At 37.2% G+C, this 21,363-nt stretch overlaps 1 protein-coding gene across 1 annotated transcript in view; it reads left to right on the top strand.

The window, feature by feature from the left end:
• Window positions 1-21,363, top strand: part of PLD5 (phospholipase D family member 5) — a 176,251-nt gene that overhangs the window by 20,814 nt on the left and 134,074 nt on the right. The gene's annotated exons all lie outside the window — the stretch shown is intronic.

The raw sequence follows: 21,363 nt of genomic DNA, 5'->3' as shown, positions 1-21,363 counted from the left end.
AGTGTAATACTAAATGATGGATAAAATTATATTTTGTCATCAATGTAAAGACCTAATAATCATGTTAAAGATTTAAAATAGCGGTTTCTTGTAAAAAAATATTTAGAACTTGGTATTCTTGCATTTTTACCAGAGTTATGACTAATGTATCTAATCTTTTTCATTACAGTCCATATAAAAATGGTGATGTTTTCTTCTTTGCTTACAAAATTACCAAGTCCCTGTAGGTTATAATACATTTATTATTACTTTTTATGTTTGCTTTTATTGTTTTATCTTGAAATAAGCCGAAGATCTGCAGTTCAAAGAAACTTGCAGGCAAATGTAGCCTGCAGTATAATTGTATTAGGATTTTGAAATAAAGCAGGTGTGCAAATTGTTTCTCAGGAAATAAAGTAAGCTCATTCTTACTGTTAATGTGTTTTTCTGTTACCTTGTCTTATATTCCAGTCTGCCTGTGCCTGCTTATTTCTCTAGGACATGATCCAGCGCCATTGAAAACTCTGCTAATTCCAATGAACTTGAGATCAAGGCCTTAAAATTCTCAATTTTAAAATTTGTGGGAAGAAATGTTGATGGCTTATGTAGTGCTGATTAGTGTGGAGTCCTTGTCTTGAGGGCTTTAGGCTGTGTTTCATTTCTAAGATTATATTCAGCACAGACACTGCCTTGGTCTTTGATTTGTCATAGTTTGAAATGGAGTCCTTCTCTTTGTAAGTGTGCTGCATTACAGTTAGGGGTTGGGGCTTTGGTAGTGGTGTGCTTTTTGCTTTTGTTTGTTGGTTTGTTTTCTTGTTAATTGAACGTGAATGAGTAACCCTGTTCTTAAATTATACCTTTCTCCCCTCTATTAAAACACTTTAATAATAACAGAAAGCCACAGAAACACTTTAATAATAACAGAAAGCCATGTTTTACGTGAGGCTGTAAACCAGAAACCTGACATAATTACATTACCTTTTTTTTAGAAAATGAATGTTACCTTTATTTCATTAAACAAATGATGCTAGGGCATATAGTTTTAAGTATTTTTACCCTTCTGTGAGTCTGTATGCTAAAGCAAGCAAGTACTAGTTTGTGATTTTAAAAAATAAAATTTAAAAATAAAACAAGATTACCTGTCCTGCCTGCCTAACACCTACCTTGAGCTCTTCAGGTGATTTATAACCTATTTACATTCTGCACTGTTTGCCATCTGGAGTCTCAGTGTTTCCAGTTCCTATAGGTTTGGATTACTACAGAGTAGGGGGTCATGATGCAGTAGGCGGAGGATGGTATAAATCAGGCAGTATTCAAAGAAACTTTGTAGTGGCTGCAATCCTATTCTTCAGAGAGATAATTCTGTTTATTCAATTTTTCAGAAAACTGATTCATTCAGTCATTTTTAGTAAGACGGAATTTGAAAAAGCAGCTTGGTAAAAATGTATTGTTATCAATCAGCAATTGTAGTTTTTGTCTAAGTAAAAAAAGGTAGAGACTAGGTAAAGATGCATGAGTACAGTAATTCAAAGAATGATTGACTGTCTTGGGTTACCTACTGCAACAAATATGCTTTTCTTCCAAAGTGTATCAGACCATACCTGTTTTATGTTCATTCTTATCAAACTTCTATTACAGAAAGGGTGGTTTTTCACTTTTGTTGTTGGGATTTTTTCATTGAAGACTAGTGATTTGTTTTACACCTCTGTGCAGGCGCATATGCCAGTTAAAACAAAAACCAACCATTCTTGTCTCATTTGATAATGCTGTCAGACTACTTCAGGTTACAGGCTTCCTTATTCTTCCCTGTTTTTAAGGCTACATTTTCACTTTTTTCTTTTTATTTTTTTTTTTAGTGCCTGTTAAAGATATCTGTGCAGTAACACAGAGTTTGACAGTTTTTTACATTACTACAGATTTGGTAGATGTCCAAAGCATAATGTCACAAATAAAGGCAGAAAAGTACGAAAACCATACCTTTATTTTGGAAAGAAGGAGAATCTGAACAATTTCAGATGATTCACTTTATCTTCACGTTAAGAAAAGCCCCTTAGCTCAGGAGGCTGTGATAGCCGCTTCATATAATATTTAGTATGTATTCAGTGGTTGGAAAATGTGAAGGTTACCATTGAAGCATCTGCCTGTTCTGTGAAATTTTTTTCTGTTTTTTTATTCAACTGCAAAAGTTGCTTTGGTTCAAACTGAGTGGTAAACCTGCATTTAACTCTACAAATTTGAAGGTTTTTGAAGGTAGACATCTATCATCAGTTTTGCAGTTCTAGTGAAGATGGAGGAACTTGGCTCTGGGGTTATCTTTTGAACACATTCAGAGATTTGGGCTAGTTTCACAGGTCATAGCAACAAAGTTGTAGTTTGACCCATGTGACCCATGCTCACTGTAGGACGATCTTAATTTATGAATTTATGTATCCTAATCGCACAGAAATTGAGTTGTCTGAAAGCATGTAGAGAAAGTTGGAGATCACCTTTATATTTTTAACAGCATATTGTATAATGTGGATTAGCATCCTGTACTGAGATTAGGGCCTTTTATGCAGTATGCTGTGCAAATGCCATGAGAGGCCTTGTCAGGAAGGCTGAGGAGGTAAAATAAAGGCAGAGAATGGCAGTTTGTCTCAGTTTGTTTGGTTTGGATTTAAATTAGCTCTCTGACTCCTAGATTAATGTCTTAGCCACTATATTTCACTTTTGGGCTTGTCTTTCTTTATTGCAAGTATCTGTAAGAAGAGGCACACTGCCCTCACTTTTCATCTGGCCCTGGCACTTGCACAGACTTATGTCTACAATCACAAATAGTACATAAGCAATATAAAATTCTAATTAAAGTACACTCATCATTTAGCTAAAAATAAATTCTTCAAGAAAACAAAGAATGGTTTGCATTTGCATAACATATCTTACAATTTCAGTAAATGGGATTGAAGCTCTGGTCCTTGGATTGGAGAGGATATGGTTTTGGCTTTTCAGGTCACTCTTGATCTCTTGGTTTTTTCCACAGAAATATATTCTGTTTTCTTCTTAAATCAGGACTGAGTTAGCTGGAGATTCTCCTGTGTTCAGAGGGCTCCATAAAGTTTTGAAAGCAGTCTACTGGAAAGTGGGCAGAAGAGATTTCCAATGGGAGTATGTCCAAGTATAACTTTCTTTTCTGAGTGATTGGTTTTCATGAAGTAATGAACTACCTTGTTTTGAGAGAAAGAGATAGAATGTAAAACTGGTGTCAACAATTCCCTTCAGATTGTAAGAGATCAGAATATAATCCAAATGTAGTTAGTTTAATTGTAAAGATAGCAAAGGAAAAATTCAAATATTTAGATCTGTGGGAAGAAATTTGTAACTCAGACTAGTCTGATTTGTGGTTTTTAATAGTTCCTGTAAACTATGTGTTCATGCTGTGGCTTTTTCTACAATTAGTGGTCAAATTATTTATAGCAGATTCAAAGGCTGATACTCTCTTAAGGAAATTTATATATACAGGAAGCTTTATTTTGTTGGCTACATAAACATTACATGTAATTCTTGTAAATACTGAAAATTATTACATTTCCCTCTCTCTCCTGCTCAAAAAAGACTTAGCAAGATAGGAAGTATTATATATATCATACAGAGGGTTTTCATTGATTTTAAAATTAAGTCTGAGCATTAGATCTTTGAAGTTCTTTTTTCAAGAAGATGCCTTTAGAGCATCTTCTCTCTGCTGTAAAGCAATGCGTGCAGCAACCAGGTGGAATGTGGATGTGTTTTCCATCACGTTTTTACTATTCAGATGTCTGACTTGTGGGTTCTTCAACCCCTTGTTTGAGGTATTTGGGTCTGTTCCCACTGAAGCTTATCCAGTAGAGGCTGAAAAGACAATGTTAAACAAATGTAATATGGAGAGCACTGCTGGATGCTGCTTTAGTATGCTGTTAAATTTAGTAGTCATAGTTTTTGCATGTCATCAGAGCAGAATCTTCCAATACTTTGGAAGTAGTGGTGGTATTGCTCTTGCAATGTGTGGCATTTTCTCAGTATATTTCTCAGTCCTTAGTTTTTCAAAGGTTATTTTTTTTTCCTGGCAGGTCACTCTTGATCTCACCAACACCATATTTTTCAGCTGAGTTAACAATTGGAACATAGCAGCAAGTGAAACACAGCCCAAACTACTGAGACTATATGTGCATTATGGCAGCAAAGAATTGGACCAGGAAGAATACCTAGGCCTCAATTACCTCTGGATACCTTAAAATCATTAGATGATTATGCTATTAATGAACTTAAGCTGTACCTTTGATTCAGTTTGACTAGTAATAAGTTCATTAAGTTACTCATCACCCAACATTAAATTTCAACTACACTGTTAAAATGTGGGTATTAATTTAAATTACTATAAATACATATTATTCCTTTATTCCTCTGCCAGTACAGTGTAATGACTGTATGCACCAGGCACAGTATATTCTTGTTTTTGTATATTCTTTTGTCTCTTGCTGCACTGCAAAAGTTTTTTTTACTTTGCTACTCAACCATATTCCACTGTCCAGTCACTTCCTGCTAGCCTGAAAAACATGGCCTTGCAAGCAGTGATCACTTTACCTCTGGAAGATGTGTCCAGAGAAGTCAAGCAGCCTTGATTTTGGCTTTGGGTTTTTGCTACCTTACTGATCACTTTTCTTTCACTTTTCTTTCCTAACTGAAGCTCTTATGTCATCCTACCAGCTGACTCCAGAGAACCACTAGAAACATTTCATTTGAGAAGTAAGCAATGCTTTGGCAACAAAGAGCAAGACTGAGAATGTTCATGTATGAAGTTATATCTGATTTAATAATTTATTTCTCCATAGAGTCTTTTGAGCTGAACACCAACTCCATCTATGGTGGCTTCAGGCAGGTTGCAGCATTCTCTCTTGTGTTAAGTCCATATTATCCAGATCGCTCTCTTTTTCTGGTTGCCTGTCCTGACAGTCAACTTTCTTGCAAAATAGTTGTACTGTGTCCAGCTGGGATGTAATTAATTTTTTTCACAGTGCTGTGTGGTACTGTGTTTTGGATACATGGCTAAAACAGTGTTGATAATGCACTAATTGGCTGTTGCCGAAGAGTGCTTGCACAGCACAGAGGTCTTTGTTTCTCCATCTCCCCTCAAATTCAGTAGGAAAGTAGGTGTGGAAGAGGTTTGGGTGGGATACAGCTATGACTGCTTACTTGGCAATGGCAACTGTGGGTAAAAGAAGGAGGGTGTGGGGGTGTGTGAGTGTTTTCCATGGTGGTTGTTGAAGGGTATCCACACTTGTGGGAGGTAGTGAGTGACTTCAAGTCACTTGCTGCTTTGGAGATGGTGTGTCCCTCTTTCCCTAACCTGTTAAGCTGTCTTTATTTGATCCACCGGATTCCTTCCTTTGTTCTTGGTTTTGTCTCCTGTGTGCCACAGAGAGGGGGAAAGTAAGTGAGCAGCAGTATGGGTGTTGACCTTCTGGCCAGGGTCATCTCCCCACAATAGTTTATGTAAGCATGAACCATTTGCAGACCTGTGGTTGGAGCAGTGTTGCTCCACAGGCACCTGTCTCTTGTGTGTGTTAGGTCAAGAGTATCTGTGTATAAGTAGATGGTCACTCTGATTTGTGTGTGTCTGTACTTCAAAGCTCTTGGCTGTTGGACTGGCAGCTCTGTGCATCAGTCTCCACAGTGAGATAACCTATTCTTTCTCAGCAACTTCTTTTGTTTTAAAAACCATAGATTTACAGAGTTTATTGTAAGACTCTTGACTTTACTTTTTTGTAGGTTGGAGCCTCTTACTTCTCAGGACACAGAATAATCCATCTTGTGATCCTGTGTGAAATGGACAGGTTGTAAGCTTGGTCAAATGAGTGAAAGATTTAGTCTGTTGATCTCAACTGTATTTGGCCCTAATTAGTTTAGGGTAAAGCCATAAATCACTGTTCCTCCATCTTTTAAGCCAGCAGTCCATCCTTTAAATCAATTTTCTCCTTTTTGCAATATGGATAATATTTTGGTTAAAGAATTTAGTTCAGAAGCTTGTGCACAGTTTTTAGAACCTTTCCAAAGACCTTGCCACTAAAATCAGCTCTTCCCTATTCTTCCTTCTTGTATTCTTAGCACAAGTGGGCCAGATTGTCATCCACTACTATGATCAGTTTTTCAAATGATCTGTCATTTCCAGTGATTGTTTCTGTTTAGCTGTCTGACCACTTGCTGTGTCTTTTCACAAAATGCTGTCAGGTAAGGGGGATATTGAGCTTGCATATGTCTTCCAGCACTGTGCAGGTCCATTTTTTGCTCAGCCTGTGCTGGAAATGCATATTGTGTACACCTACACTTCTCAAGTTTTCACAGATCTGTAGCAGTCATTTGCCTGCTTGATTTCTTGCTCATGATTCTTCGTTTGGAAGTGGGTTTAAATCAGCATCACCTGATTCATAGTGTCTGGTACCTGAGCAAGTGGTGGTGCTGTTCAAATACTTTTCATTTCTTTTTTAAGATTGGTTCCTTTTCTGAGAACCACTTGTGCAGACTCACGTGTTGTTTTTCAAAGTAGGTTTTATCTGTCACTGAGCTTTTTACACTGAAATAGTTTGGCACTCTCCTGGCCCTGTTGCTTGGGATTTGTCATGTCTGACAGGCACTGTGTCACACAGGAATATGAGCCTTAGACATGCAGTGCCTTTCTGAGCAGTTTCTCGTCCATATGACTTCGCAGTAGTACTCTGCTCTGCCTCCCATTTCATCTGAGGTTTTCCAGAACCACCCATCCCTATCATGTGTGTCAGGCATTTGCTTTTTCAGGACAGTTTTGGAGAGATGTCATAGTCAGGAAGTCCAACAGATATAAGTCACCTTTATCTATAGTAACCCTGAGGTCACAAAAAGCCCTGAAAATCTCCTTGGAGGTTGCTCCATTTTCTCCACTTCTGTATTTGACTGTTTTCAACTTAGTGGTAGCACCTTTTCTCTTTCTGCTATTTCATCCCTCTTCTACCAAAGTCTGAGACTGGCATTAGGAGAGTATTGCAGCAGAATGAAATGTCTTTTATGATCCAGTAAAATCATATTAAGTGTAATTTCACATGGAAACAAAAGGTAATTACATCAACACAGCTAATGTTGTTACACGGGAGGCCAAATACTAATTAGCTATTTTTAGTGTCTGCGTTACGTAGGCTCTTTCCATAAAAAGGCTGCCTTATTAAGCACTCGCGGCAGCCTGTGTGGGACCGTTCTTGCCCCGGCTAGAGGCGATAATCCAGGTACCGGTGCCGGTACCGCGCGCCCGCGCTCTCCCCGCCCGCCGCCGGCAGCGCCCGCGGTGCTGCACCGCCCCCTGGTGGCCGCGGGCCGAGGCGACCGCGACCGCTCCTGTGCTTCCCACCTGGAATTCGGACACGGGCTCCTGCGGCCTTGGAAGTTTGTAAAGGAAATGCTGTCCTGGCAACTACATTTCTCAGTGACCGAAACAAATTGTTTGCTGAGTTACGCTGATTGTACTCTCAGTATTTAAAGGTGTGTCCGATCTTCACTAATGATGAAAAAAAAGCAATTTTTTGTTTCCTTTTACCTAAAATAATAGGATCATGCTCTTTGTACTTGGCTTTTTTTTTGTAGAAATGTCTCTTGAACTACTTTGTGATGGAAGGATTGCTGCAAACTTGCAAAATAGTGATCTCTGATTAGTGCTCAAAATACCATAAACTTCTTTAAATGGAACTCCTTCAACATCTGCTTTTGGCTTTAAAATATGATTACAGTGTGTGCTAATTTCAGTGGTTAGATCAAGAAATGCTGTGCTGCTCTGAGTAGTTTGGCTGCAGCCTGCAGAGAGACAGTAGCATCGCCTCTGTTGACACTGATGTCAGGAAGTGGAAGCTGCCCACCCTCTCAGAGCAGCTCTGCATCTCCTCTGTGCCCCGTCTTCCCCAGCGTCTCCCTGGAGTGAAGTGGCTCTTGTCACCCACCTGGCTGCTCCACGTGGAGGAGTGGTGGGAGACCGAGTCTCTGTTCAGAGAGAGGGTCTATTAACTCTGTTTTCCTTTATGAGATTTTGAGGGCAGAGATTCATGTGCGTCTGAGAGAGAGATGAATTCTGTTTTGGAGCTGATACCTGTCTCTGCTGTTTAGGCAATACACATGCCCAAATCTATTGGAAGCCTGAGCTGGGGTGGTATGACCCCCTCAAAACAGTGGCAGAAAGAGAATATAATTATTGTTTCTCAGCCCTTGGAGATTTTCTTGGCCACTGAATCACTGTAAAAATAGAAAGACTTGTTCCAGGCAGCTGGACTCTGGGAGGCAGCACTCATATGTTTTTTCAACGGCATCAGATAGAGGAGGAGGCTTTCTATTTCTCTCTCTTTTTTTTTTTTTTTTTTTTTTTCTTAATCAATGGACTTTATTTTGCAACTGTTCTTACCTTTAACTCGCACCTTCAGCTCCCCAAAAATGAAGGGATAATATTTCTTTGAAACATGTAAGCAATGTTTGTGCCTGATGGCAATGACAGCCCATCATCCTCTGTGTATTGATACTGCCCATTTAAGTAGCTGCCACCTGCTCCAGTTACAATCTGTGAGCTGGCACATCAATTTAGGGCTGGGTAATGTTAAACATCCAGGGCCATGTTTTAATCTCTGGTTACTGCTTGAGCAGAGTTGAATTGGTAAGGAGCCTCTTCTGTTTTGTAGATGCTGTACCAATTTCCTAAGATCTGAATGTATTCTTGCTGTGTGAGGTCCAAACCTCTACAAGCAGAATTTTGCATAAAAGTTTTCTTTTCTGCAAGGCCAGTAGAACATCTTAATTTTTTTTCTGCTTCAGAACATTGTTCGAAGTATTTGAGGCTGTGCTTTTATAAGTCCTCTTGAAGAATAGGATTTTACCACTGGAAAGTTGCATGGATATTAATATATGAATTGTGAGTGAGTGATTTCAGGATGTAACTTATATCTGAGATTTTGGTAAAGTTTCTTGCAAGGTGAAATACTGCTGTGTTTGTGGAAGAGTAACAGACTAGGTGGGGATATCAGTCTTTGATTTTCAGTTTTGTTGGTTGTTTTTTGAGCTAGCTATTTATTTGTAGATCCACCAAGTGTTGAAGATGGACCAGACTGAGATACTGTGAAGTTCTGCCCCTCTCTGCACCATACCCTGCCTCTGCAAGCTCTCTTCCATCTTTCTGCTTTCTCTCTCTTTCTTTCCTACAACTTATTTTTTTCCTGCAAATCCTGTTGCTTTTCCATGTTGCTAATGAAACTGATGAACAATGAAGAGCTGATACTGGTATTTATAGTTGTGTAATTTGGTTTTGGAGCTCCTGTTCTAGTTAGATTATTGGAGGCATGGAGAATTTTTGTGTTCAGTTGACTTTTTTTAGCCCATAGAATTACAGCATTTTACCAATTTACACTCAGAGTGCACTTTGGACATATTTCTTCACAGAAAAAAAAATCAAAGTATGTTGTTGATAAATTTCATGTTTTGTCTAGGTGCCTTTGAAGTTTTGTCTGTTTTGTTTTGCTGACTTTTAGAATTCCTGCAGACATATATAATCTTGTTTGTGTTCATTCTGTAATGCCAAATAATGCATGTTTTTGTCTTATCACTTATCAAGCTGTGATTTATTTTTATCTATTTACAACAAATTGTTTATAGATACTTCCATTTTTTTTTACAACTTATGGAGAGAGAAGATGCTTCATAACTCTAGGGACAATTTGGACAGACTTACAGTGTGTCCCAAGAGAGCCATAATTGCGTGTCCCTGAGGCTTTGTGACATCTCAGGCAAACGCGAAACAACTCAAAAATTCTTTATTTTAATTTATTAGGATTTTTCATTTAATGAAAACCAGATTTTTTTTAAACTCTTCTCTCCAGTCAACAATCAAATGCCAAAATAAAAGAAATTCTGTCAGGGCAAAAATTCAGTTCTTTGATCAGTTGCTTTATGTTTGGTACCAGTTAGTACAACCATTCAGTTGTTGCACACTGAGGGGTCTAGTCTGAATGGTTACATGCTGCAAAGAACACTTGTGAAATGACTTATGTTGCCATATCTAACCGATTTTCATCACAAAAGATAGATTACTTTTAATCCAATTTAAGTTTTTATGGCTTCATTATCCATTCCTTGATCATTTAGAGTATTCAAGGGCATCTTTATGTCGTCTAAATAAGTGTTTAAATTATGTAGCCTGCTAACTACATTTCTACAGGGGCCTAAAGAATGTATCAGATACCTTTCAGAGCTTTATTTTTATTTTTGAAATAGCCTCTGAAGCAAGGGGCTCATGTTGGCAGTTAATATGCTGAGAGGGGTAAAGTCTGGCAATAGGGTTGTAACCAGTCAGCAAGGATTAAATTACAGATTTTAACTCAGATTTGGGAAGGAATTGGTTTCCTCATAAAGAGGAGAAATTCTGGACCTGTCTGAAGATTTAAGTTCCCATTGCTTGTGGATTCTTCAAGAATTGAAGGGAGAAAAAAAATTTAAGGCTTATAGATGTAGAAGTTGGAGTTCACATTAAAAATTTAGCAGTTATATCAGTACATAACTCTGTCCCTTGGTGGTCACTTTTTTTCTGTGTTAGAAGGAGTTCAAAGTAAATGGAAAAGGTAGCTTTGTTTTGAAGCAGGTGTCCTAATGCTGAAGTAAGTTAATCAACTTGAATTGTTTTTTCTGCCTCTATAGGTTCATGATAGCATTTTTTCTGTAAAGAAATATCTTTAGTTGAACTTAGGAGGCGATATTTGTGGTTGAATTTGGGAGGCACATGTTTTAATTGTGAGAAGACTGTGACAGAATTCATTCTGAAATTTGTATTCACTCAATAATTGCATTACTTTTCATAAAAAATTGAATTATTCTGGCTTCATTGACTGAGAGGCGGAGTTGAAGATTGTTTGTGTGTATGCATAGGGCCATGCTACCCCGTCCCATACACATTTTGTGTAGAAACATGCAGGGGCACAACTTGACTGCCTGTATATCTTCATATTTGGCATCTGATCACTATCCAGCAGATATCTTTGTGAGCATAAGGGTTTCATAAATTCCAAGGATTTCAGGAAAGGTTTGTGTAGACTAGTAAGATGTCTGAAAACTTTCTGATGGAAAAGTTTTTACATCTAAAAGGAGCAGTACCTCTGTAGCCAGACTGATTGCAATTGAATTGTTTCACAGAATTCTCTGTTGGGTCTCAGTGAGTTGTTTATGGACACTGGCCAGGTTCTGGTGTGGCACTGGGCACTGACCAATCTGTGCATCTTCTGCTCCTTCCATGCTGCTGATGTTGCTCATGACAAGGTATGTGTCGACAGCTTTCTGGTCAAACAATGAAACTAGGGCTGTCTACTGATTTTCTTTGTCCTGTAAGCTATCTTGCATACTGCTGCCGTTTTTTCTGCCTGAAATTTTGTCTCTCTTGGTTACATAGAACCTGGTTGGCTTGTTTTTTTACCCTTCGATCTTCTTAATCAGCCTTTCAGTACCTTTTTCCACTTCATCTTGCTATTTTTCTTAGGGATTGAGCTGTGATCCTTTTATTTGCATCAGACAAGCTCATCTGTAAATACAAGTCAAATTCATCTTTGCCATGATGCCTTGCAAATGAATTTTTGTAGCTCTGGCTGAAGAAGAAGGGTCTGGAGTAAAGAGAGCTTCTTGTGGCTGTTCAGCTAGATGTCAACAGCTCAACATGGCTAAAACAGGCCTCCTGCAGACTCCCCTCCTGCTGCTTCCTTGTCACTCTAGAAAACAACCTAATCTTGCCAGGGTGTTCATAACACATGTCATTTATTACTTTGTTCTTTCTCTAAGTTCAGAAATGACACTGTCAGTGTTATTGATTAAATCTTACTTTTTAATGTAATTTCTTAAAGCAAGGTCATTGCTGTTTCAACAAACATTTGAATATTCCATCCAGCTCTTCTTCCCTATTAAACAGGCTTGCCAATTAGTCCAGCATCCTTTTCCTTGCATTCTTCAGGTCAGTCCTGCACTTTCATACCCATTCAGATTCAGTGAAAATCATTATTGTTTCAGATTCAATGAAAATCATTATTGTTTCCTTTTGCAAACAGAATAGAAAAAACCCACAGGCATCTCTTCTGAATTTATTTTCCCTCCTTGCACAGAACATGTTCCTCACTTTTCTAGACCTTTATAAATTCTCAGTTGTCGCAGAAGCATCACTCCATCCTCTTTCATTTTTCATTAAAATTTCAGGCTCAGTCTTATGCTCTCTTAGTACAATAATATGCTTTCTTCTTGAGAGCATTTCCAAGGTAGTCTCCATAGCCTTTTGATAATCCTTTCTTTAAAACCCCTTTATTGTGAGCCCCAAAAAGCTTGGGAATTATTCTAAGTACTTGTTAAACTAGCCAGTAATCTGACTTGGTTCCTTTTGCCTCCCTCTTTGTCGCCTCTTACTGTGAGGTGTTATTTGATAACACCATGGAGTCAGAACTGCCTGTTTAGTTAACTTTTAGGTTTGTGGGTTTTTGTGGTTTTTTTTTGTTTGTTTGTTTGCTTGTTTGCTTTGGTTTTGTTTTGTTTGGACTTCTTTAAAATTTTATTTTATCACACAAAACACAGAAGCATCCTGAGCTACCATTGGAAACATTTAGATGGTTATAATGTTAACTGAGAAATTAATCATAATTGTAGCATTGCAGGGAAATTTTCTGTGTGAAATTTGTTCTTGAGAGGAGTGGCAGTAGAAGTGCCAGTTGATCATTTCATCCCTTTGGAACTTACCACCTTGTCTTTCCTAGGGAAAAAAGTGTTAAAAAAAGAAAAGCCGACAAAGAGCAACCACATTGCAAACAAAAGATGCTCTTAGCTAATCTGAAGGGGCATTTGGCTGCCTCACAAAAACACTGTGTATTTTGGCAGTTAGGAGCTTTGGCTTAGGAAGATCCATGTTTGGAATAACAGGGTGTGTTGCAAGTCAAAATTCAGGTATCTTGGCTGAGATGTATGTGTAATCTGGCATGATGCCTTTCTGCACTGTGCCTAGCTATAGCAAATGCCAAAGTCCCTTGTGAACAATATATGAATCTCATTTTAGGGGAAAAAAAAGAGAAGGAGGGAAAAGGGAGGCAGGATTTATTTTAACATTTAGTGGATATAAAAAAACAAGTATCAAGAAGCAAAACATTTCCATGAAGCATTCACTGTGGAAATTCTGCAACTTCTTGTTGCAAACCTCTTTATCACTTGGATTGGCTGATTTCCAGAGCATCAAGGCTAGGAATTGAGGGACTGAAATATAATCAGTGGTGATACATTTTAACCACATAAAACATTCTCTGCTTCCAAAGCCTCCAGTGTCTCTAGTAAGCAGTGCAACAGCAACAGCTCCTTGCTGCTGAACTCCAGAGACGTGGAAAATACTGGATCAGGATGGTAAGAAGCTCTTTATTTTTTTCATCAGATCAAGGTTATTACCCTGTAAAAAATGTTTAAAAGATGATGAAATTAGTAAAGATCAGTATTTAAAAAAAACCAAAAAACAAACAGTATGTAAGATGCAAAGGAATTAGGATTTTTTTCTGCAAGAGAACAGCAATGCAAGTTGGTGACAAATATATCTGGCACTGAACATGTTGTGCAGCTTATATAAATTTTTTTAAAACTGGGAAAGATTGCTGATGAGTATTTGATATAAATTGTAAGTCTGTCAACTTGGTTTATTTCAGAAGGACAGCTTTATGGGCTTTTAAAATTATTTTGGATTAATAATATCTGACACAGACTTTTTACATAAAAATATAAATAAACCTATACCAATCACTCATGCAGGCTGTATGTTTATATGGTTACTTTTGTAGGGGTTTGGGATTTTGTTTTTTAGAAAGAAGCAGATCGGTTCAGTACATGCCTTTGACTTTTAGGGAGCTATGAAGTTTTTATTTTTCTGGGTTTTCAATCCATGAAGATCTGGAAATTACATTGTTTCTTTAGTGCATTTATTTGGTGGGAAAAATAACCAGGGAAAAGTTTTTCGAATAATGATTTGATTATTTGTACCAATTTAAATATTCTGATCTAAGCATTAAAACAATAGAAGTAGAATATAAAGCATATAAATGTGGGATCTAAATATAGTGTAAATTGATACTAAAGATATTAATGGTTTAAAAAATGCCTGAGAATAGAATAAAAATATGCATAATAGCATTTTTCTATGTATTAAAGAATTGGAGGGAGGAAATGTATCTTGGGAGTGTTTACTCCCAAGACTCATTGTCAAGACTGTTTTGTTGGGGTTTTTTGGGGGTTGGGGGTGGGTGTTGATTGAAATAAACATCAAGCCCAATCTCCTGTGTGGAAACTCAGCCGTTCATTTTAAGGGCATTCTAAGTCCAGGAATTTATTGATTAGGACATTACAGTACGTCAAAGTGAGAGGAAAACAAATTGCTAAATAAGTCTGAAGAGCACTGAAATACATTTACTTGACAGTCCAGCTTGATGTGTAAGGAATTATTCTCTTTGTGATTCAAATGGAAGAGGAGATTTTTAACAGAATAACTATGAGACTTTGAAAAGTGTACAGCAAATGTGAAACAACATTTGATTTATATTTTCTATCTTTGTCGTGTATTTATTCTTTCTCAGCAGTACAAAAATTAAAAACCCCTAAAACTGTCACTAATTTCTTTCTGATATTTTCCTTTTCTAAGTTGTTTCACTGAATAAAAGCCATTAAGCTAATCATGTTATCGTAGCCTATATGTTTCACATTAGACATTGCGCTTTGATGTGTTAAAAATTTATGATTTTCTTCCTCAGTATGCAGAATAGATTGCAAAATCAATAATTGAATGGCAACCAGGCAGTAAGGTTCTTGGAAAGATGTTTAGTGTGAATCTATGTGTGGTGGTTGTTGTTGTTATTATTAATATTTGTTGTTGTTATTAATATTATTATTGCTTTTTTTTGGACAAAAATCCCCTATGTTGAGTAACCATGAAACAGTACTGTTGTACTGAAGAGACTTGAATATATTGTTATTTCTTGTCAGAGAAGACTGTGCCCATAGTTACTACACAGTTACTGTGCCCATAGCTAATACACAGTGTTACATATATTTCCACTTTTGTGGTTCTCTAGTTCCTACATAAGTCAAATGCAGATTATGCTTCTGTACCAGCAAGTTAAAAACATTTCCTTCTAGAAAAATAACATTCATGTACTGCCACATACTTGCTGTTAATAAAGTTTTAGCCAAAGTAAACTTACATTGTGTCTTGCTTGACATGGATTAGTTCAGTAACTAAAGCAGTGAGTTCACAAGGGATCTATTTCTTTCAATTTGGATGGCCTGGGCAAGGATCTTGCATAAGTTACTGAAGGGAAAAAAAAAAAAAAACCACACCACACACATCCCCCAAAGATGTACCCTTAATAGTAGTCAGCTAGTCAGCAATGTAATAAATTACATTAATAGTCCAGAGGGAACAGCCTCTCACTTAAAATTTTTAGATGATATGATGTCTTGTAGAATGTAAATAGTAATTGGTCTTAAAGAAGCCCAAATTGCAAGCTGTCAAATGCATTAGATATCAGCTTTAATTATTTAAAGTGTTTTTTCTAGTAAGTCTAAAGAACAAAAGTAAAATTATAAATAATGTACTGGCTTTACCAGAAAAACTAAAAAGTTATAGACATGACTATCACAGTGCTAAATTCTAATAAAGTATAATTAGTGAAAGGGATATATTTGGTATGGCAAAGTTCATTTGCAGTGTCTTCCTTGTGCAGAATTTAAAAAAGCTTATTCAACAATTGGATGTATTGTACCTCTAGATAAATTTAGGCTAAACATTTTTTTTCATTTCAGTAACTAAACTGAAGTCTGATAATCTGCCTGAAAATGTAATCCTTATTTAAAGAGGTATGTTATAAATATGTAAGCTGTGGACTTTATATGTAATACAAAATATGTTTAAGGAAAGGAAATGTAGCTTTACATCTACTATGAACTTGATTCAAGATTTAATAATATTCTCAGGTTTTGTTCTTTTATGTTATTCCGCCAGTTTTCTGATAAAAAAGAAGTTTGTTCATTCAGAAGTACTCATGCTGACAGTGGTCAGAAGGAATCTGCTACAGTATAGCTTTGTGCATGTGTTTGGTATTAAATTATGTGTCCCAACTAACTTTTGGCACAGTTTGGTTTAGGTTAAAAAACTGCATTTTGGGCTGTTTATCATGCCAGTAAGTCTGGCACTCTTCTAGAGTGAAATACACTCTTGCATGCTCCATAAATACTGTTTGTGAAGGATGAAAATAAATCACATTGAAACTTCACTGAAATGTAATGTTGAAATATTTCCATATGTATATATATATGTATTAGCATTTACTTGTAATGAAGTAAGTTTGTATTTTAAAATCTCAGCATCTATGTTTATGGAGCCTGAATACTTTCAGTGAATAAAATATGTCTCCAGGCAAGGTTTATGCAAAAGTAGTTCTTTAGGTGATGGAGTATTATATTTTTAAGCCATTTGCCCTTTGATTCTACAGTTAACCTACTATGCAGATCAGGTTTTGCTCACCGAAGTCCATCTTTTAAGCTGTGCCATTACACTGGTAGTATAACTTAAAATGAGTTGCTCTCAGGAAGTTATAAATTATTTGCTGTGTTTTACATAATGTATTGGCATGCCTGCTGCATCTGTGTTCAAGACAGGGTTTTATTCCCTCAGCCATGGGATATATGAAGAAACTATTGAAAACGGATGCTTTTAGCATTAGTCTATCCTTTTGGCTTTGATCCTGTCATGCCATCAGAAATGAAGTTGATGAAAATGAAGGCAGGGAAAAAGGTCAGTCTGGTCTCTAGGTGAAATAATTGTTGGGAGCAGCTTCCAGAGGAATACAGCTTTAGTGAGAAGGTGGCTGGATAATACATATTTTTCTGCATCTGCTAATGTTTGCATCATGGCATTTGCAGTGTTTTGAAATATCAAGACTAAATTGTGTTTCCCATATATCTTAGGACCCTTGTAGCAACATGGTATTTTGCCTCACATAATTGTTCTTGTACTTCATGACTATACTGAGAATACTGAAAACAATTAAAGTTGAGACTTACCTTGGACTTTTTCTAAAAGAGTCTAGAGAAGATAAAATGTACTGACAACTTTATACTCACCTGATACTGTGCAGATGCAAGACAAGCAAGTTATGGAGCTGTGCCCTGAAGGATATGTTTCCAGTGCTTATATAAGGAATGAGCTCTAACCAGAGCTGAGGATGGGTAATATGTAGTGATGGCTAATATGTAGTGTTGGGAGACATGGTACAGTTTGGGTAGATTTCCTGGTTTGCTTCCCTACACAGAGTGCTGATGAGAAGCTGCCATTCCAAAAGGAATTCTCTAGATGTTGCACTAGAGGTTTTAGTCTACTGTAAATCTGTTGTTATGAATATTTCATTTAGATGTTTTTCAGTGTTGTGGTGTGACCTGGGGATACACAGCCCATAGGCAAGCCCTATTGTATCTTTGATAATGAAGTTTCAGCTTGGAGGTGAGAGCTGTCTACTCTCCGGCCCTCTGTTGGGGCACCACTTCATTCTTCTCACCAGTATACACCTTGCATATCTGACTAGAGGTTTTGGATTCAGAAAGATTTTTGGAATCTCTGGTGTTGATCCTTATTCAGTCAAAGATGGTAGGTAACTCTGGTGATGAAACCCTAAACACTTCTGACTCCATTACCATAATAGGTAATAGCCTATTTTTTTTAATAGCCATGGCTTGAGCTTCATAGTGCTAACCTTTTGAATAGCTCAGAGAATTTTAGATCTTGTGTTGCAACCTTTTTTCCCCTTATGTGATGTGGCTTTCATGACAGGATTTTTGTGATAACTTTCCCTGTCATAGGACAGGATGTGGTGCATGTGTGTCAGGCTACCAGACTAGAGGCTCTAGAGGCTGCTGACATGTTCTTCCTGTTAACTGGATATACACGTGCCTGGTAAGAGGGAGAACTCTGTCTTAGCCATATAATGGGGATTTATTTGGTCAGGTGATGACTGAGACTACATAGTCATTTGGAAGAAATGTCAAGAAAGAGGATCTTATAAGACTACACCTCTGATTTAGATTCTTTTCCTGTAAATACCTACTTTTAGCACTTTTTGTTGTGGTTCTTTCTTTTCAGAAAGAAAAAAATCTGTGGTAGAGATTTTACCAGCAGTAATTCTGGAGATTAAGTTTTGAAAAAATATATACTTGATTTGGGACAAACATGCTGTCTGGGCCATTTGGTCTTGACTAACTAAAGAGCTACTGCAGACGTCTATATCATTCACATAAAAATGATCTTTCAGCAACTCAAACTGGCCTACAAAATTTATGTCAGAAAAAGAAATGTTCCTCATGTATTTTTTTGTTTTCATTGAAGAAATAGAAGGGACTAATTTTAGAGAGTGCTTGATAACTTAAGGTCTTTTAAGTCAAACAAACTTTTAGATTATCTTCTGACTAAACTTGTTGTATGCACTAATGTTAATTTTCTTATTTTTCTCTTTGAAGGACTGTTGAAAGTGTTAGGTATGTTTAAAAATATATTTTTTTTGTCCTACTCCTCATTCCACTATTACAGAGGATCAATCACAAAATCAGCACTTGCATCTAATAATTCCTCTGCTGTGGCACAGGTAGAAGAAAAATGGTTTCCTTATACAGGCAAAGCATGAAAAAGTGAGTTCTGTGTGAAGGATGAATACAACACACCTAGTGATGTTTTAGGCAGAATATATTAAGGTGTCTACTGGCATTTGTTTGCTGGAGAGATTGTCATGAAATGTTGCTTGTAGCTGGCTGTTACCTCTTTGTGCACTGGGGCTGCTCATGGACTGCATTTCCTCTGCCCATCAGGGCTGCTGTGGTCCTGTAGTAGCAAGTGGAGTTCCCTCGTCTCCAGCCTGTGCCATGTGTATGCCTTTTGTTTTCAAGGTCATTCATGCATTCATCATCCAAAGGCAACTGCGTAGTTTGGTCTTCTAGGAAGTTGAAGAAGAGCTTGAAAGACTGAGTCCCAAAAAAGTTTTCTGTCTTAGTGATCGTGGTGGATTTGACGGGTTTGAGATTGACAGGTAGTTGCCATGTTGCTAGGTTCTGAGAAAGGAGGCAGTCATAATTCTGGGTTTAAGTGTGTTAAAACAACTAAAAACTACTAGGAAGCTGTTATTGTGGGTACAGTTTTGTAGGGATTGAGAACAATGCTGTAGGATGGCAGCAGTTTAATCCTTTGGTGCTTACAATTAACAGCATTTGTTGTGTGCCATAGAACAAATATGTTGCTTGTTCTTTCCTTTTGAAGAAAAGAAAAACCCAACACCTCCACAAGTTTAATATTTGTAACATTCACCAAATGTGTATTTAGGTATTTTACTTCAGATAGGGAGTAGTTCCATAGCCTAACAAGACACATTCATTTGGAGTGAGTAGCTTGGAAAAACATAGATTTAAGAGTGTACCAGCATAAACATGAATCCTTCTACTGCATCATTTTCAGAACTCCTTGAAGTCATGGCAAATGCAAGCCAACTGAACAAAACAGTTTTGGTGTAGTGCATCATAACACAGAACATGCAATTTATAAACTGTTATAGAAAGAATTTTATTATACAATATTTTAAAATTTTATATGACTTTGTGAAACATTAGTTTTTGTAGCAGATTTTGGGTTGTCAGCATATCACAAGTCCCCAAAATGCTTCACCTCTTTTATAAATTTACTAATGGAGTTGCCTTCACTGTTGATTAGAGCCTCTTTTTAGTAAAAAGAAATGTAAAAATATTTGTGGGAGGATCTAGAAGGTGAAAAAAGGCTAAAATACTTTAAATTCAGATTCATGTAGAGTGAAACTTAATAGTTTTACCGGTTGTTTCAGCCTCATAGATTTTCTAGTCCAGGTTCATTGAAGTCATGCATTTGCTGTGGATCATTTTAATGCTGCAGTGAAATATTCTCTCTGATCTGTGTCAGTGGGGGTAGGGAAGCACATAAAATATATGCTTCCAGTCAGTGATGAGAGAGTAGGAGGATTTTTCATGAACAATATAATTAAATTCATGCATGTAAAAGATACCTGCAAGATGCTGCTTGAGAAAGTACTTTATATCAATAGATAATTATAGGGAAAAAATTACTTTCCTGGAATGATAGTACATAATACTAATTTATCAGTGGCATAAAGGTTTTCTAAGCAGTTTGTTTCCCATATGTAACACAGCATTTTTTTTTCTAATAATCTTTGTCTTCAAAAGAATTTTTGATCAAAATTTTTGTTGAACATATTACATTGGAATTTTAATACAGCCCTAATATAGACCACTGTTGTAAACATTTATTTAATAGCTTAAAAGATATTTGCTCTTCCAGAAGTATGAGAACCATGGAAATTCTCCAAAGTTTAGGTTTTCCTGTCTGTTTAATACAGTTTTAATTACGTGCATGGTTGCCACTGCTGTGGATCATACCCATGTTTGTTTAAAGGTATCCAGAAAAGGTGATGATATTAATTCACCTGCTGCTAAATACTCTCTACTTACAAAGTAACTCAGCAGTGACTCAGACATAAGAAATGAAAACAGAGTCAGTTGCTTAGGTCAAGTGATTACTGCTAGGTATGGTGTGTTGAGAGTTTTCTGGGATTAATCTCATCCTAAGCCAACAAAAAAATTAGTGTTCAGTTCCCCTTCCTCCTCCCCACTACTTCTTCATTTTCTGTAGGAGAAAAAAGGCTTCAGTGGATTTTGTTTTTGCTGTCTCCAAACAAAGCTGTAGGCAGTGTGTGTGGTAACATTTTTTGTAAGAATGGACAGCTTAGATACACCTGGAAATTCTTGGTCCAAAATACATGTTGTGGGCTGTCCTCTTAGTGTTGCCCAAGAAATCCTTGTTGTGAGGAGCTGGAGTCTCCTGGGGGTGGTCTGTGATGCATTGACCCTCAGTTAGGAGCTCTGACAGGATATCAGGGGCCAAGGCTGCCACTCTCTGCCCTGACCCTGCCTGGACCCGTGGCTGGGGCATCTTCACTAAGAGTTCACTGTGGAACATTTTGGTTCTAGGCCTGATTGAAGAAGTCCTGTGGAGAGTATATGGTGAAAAGTAATTGGCACAGCAGTTAACCTTTGGGGAATGTTCCCTGAGAGATGTTACATTGAGTCAGCATTAATTTCAAGGAGGAATCCTGACCAAAACCATGAAACTGATTGTTTTCAGGTATTAAGAGGTTTCAAAAGCTAAACCTATGTAACCATCTCACCTTAAAAAAAGTCAGTGCTGTTGGTTTTAACGGTCAAAGTGAGACCCACAGATGAATATGGCAAACTTGCAGAATCTCT

This window comes from Molothrus ater, chromosome 3 (assembly GCF_012460135.2).
Source record: "Molothrus ater isolate BHLD 08-10-18 breed brown headed cowbird chromosome 3, BPBGC_Mater_1.1, whole genome shotgun sequence".
Taxonomy (NCBI): domain Eukaryota; kingdom Metazoa; phylum Chordata; class Aves; order Passeriformes; family Icteridae; genus Molothrus; species Molothrus ater.
Note: the sequence above shows the minus strand (reverse complement) of the source record. Positions and strands in the feature narration are given on the sequence as shown.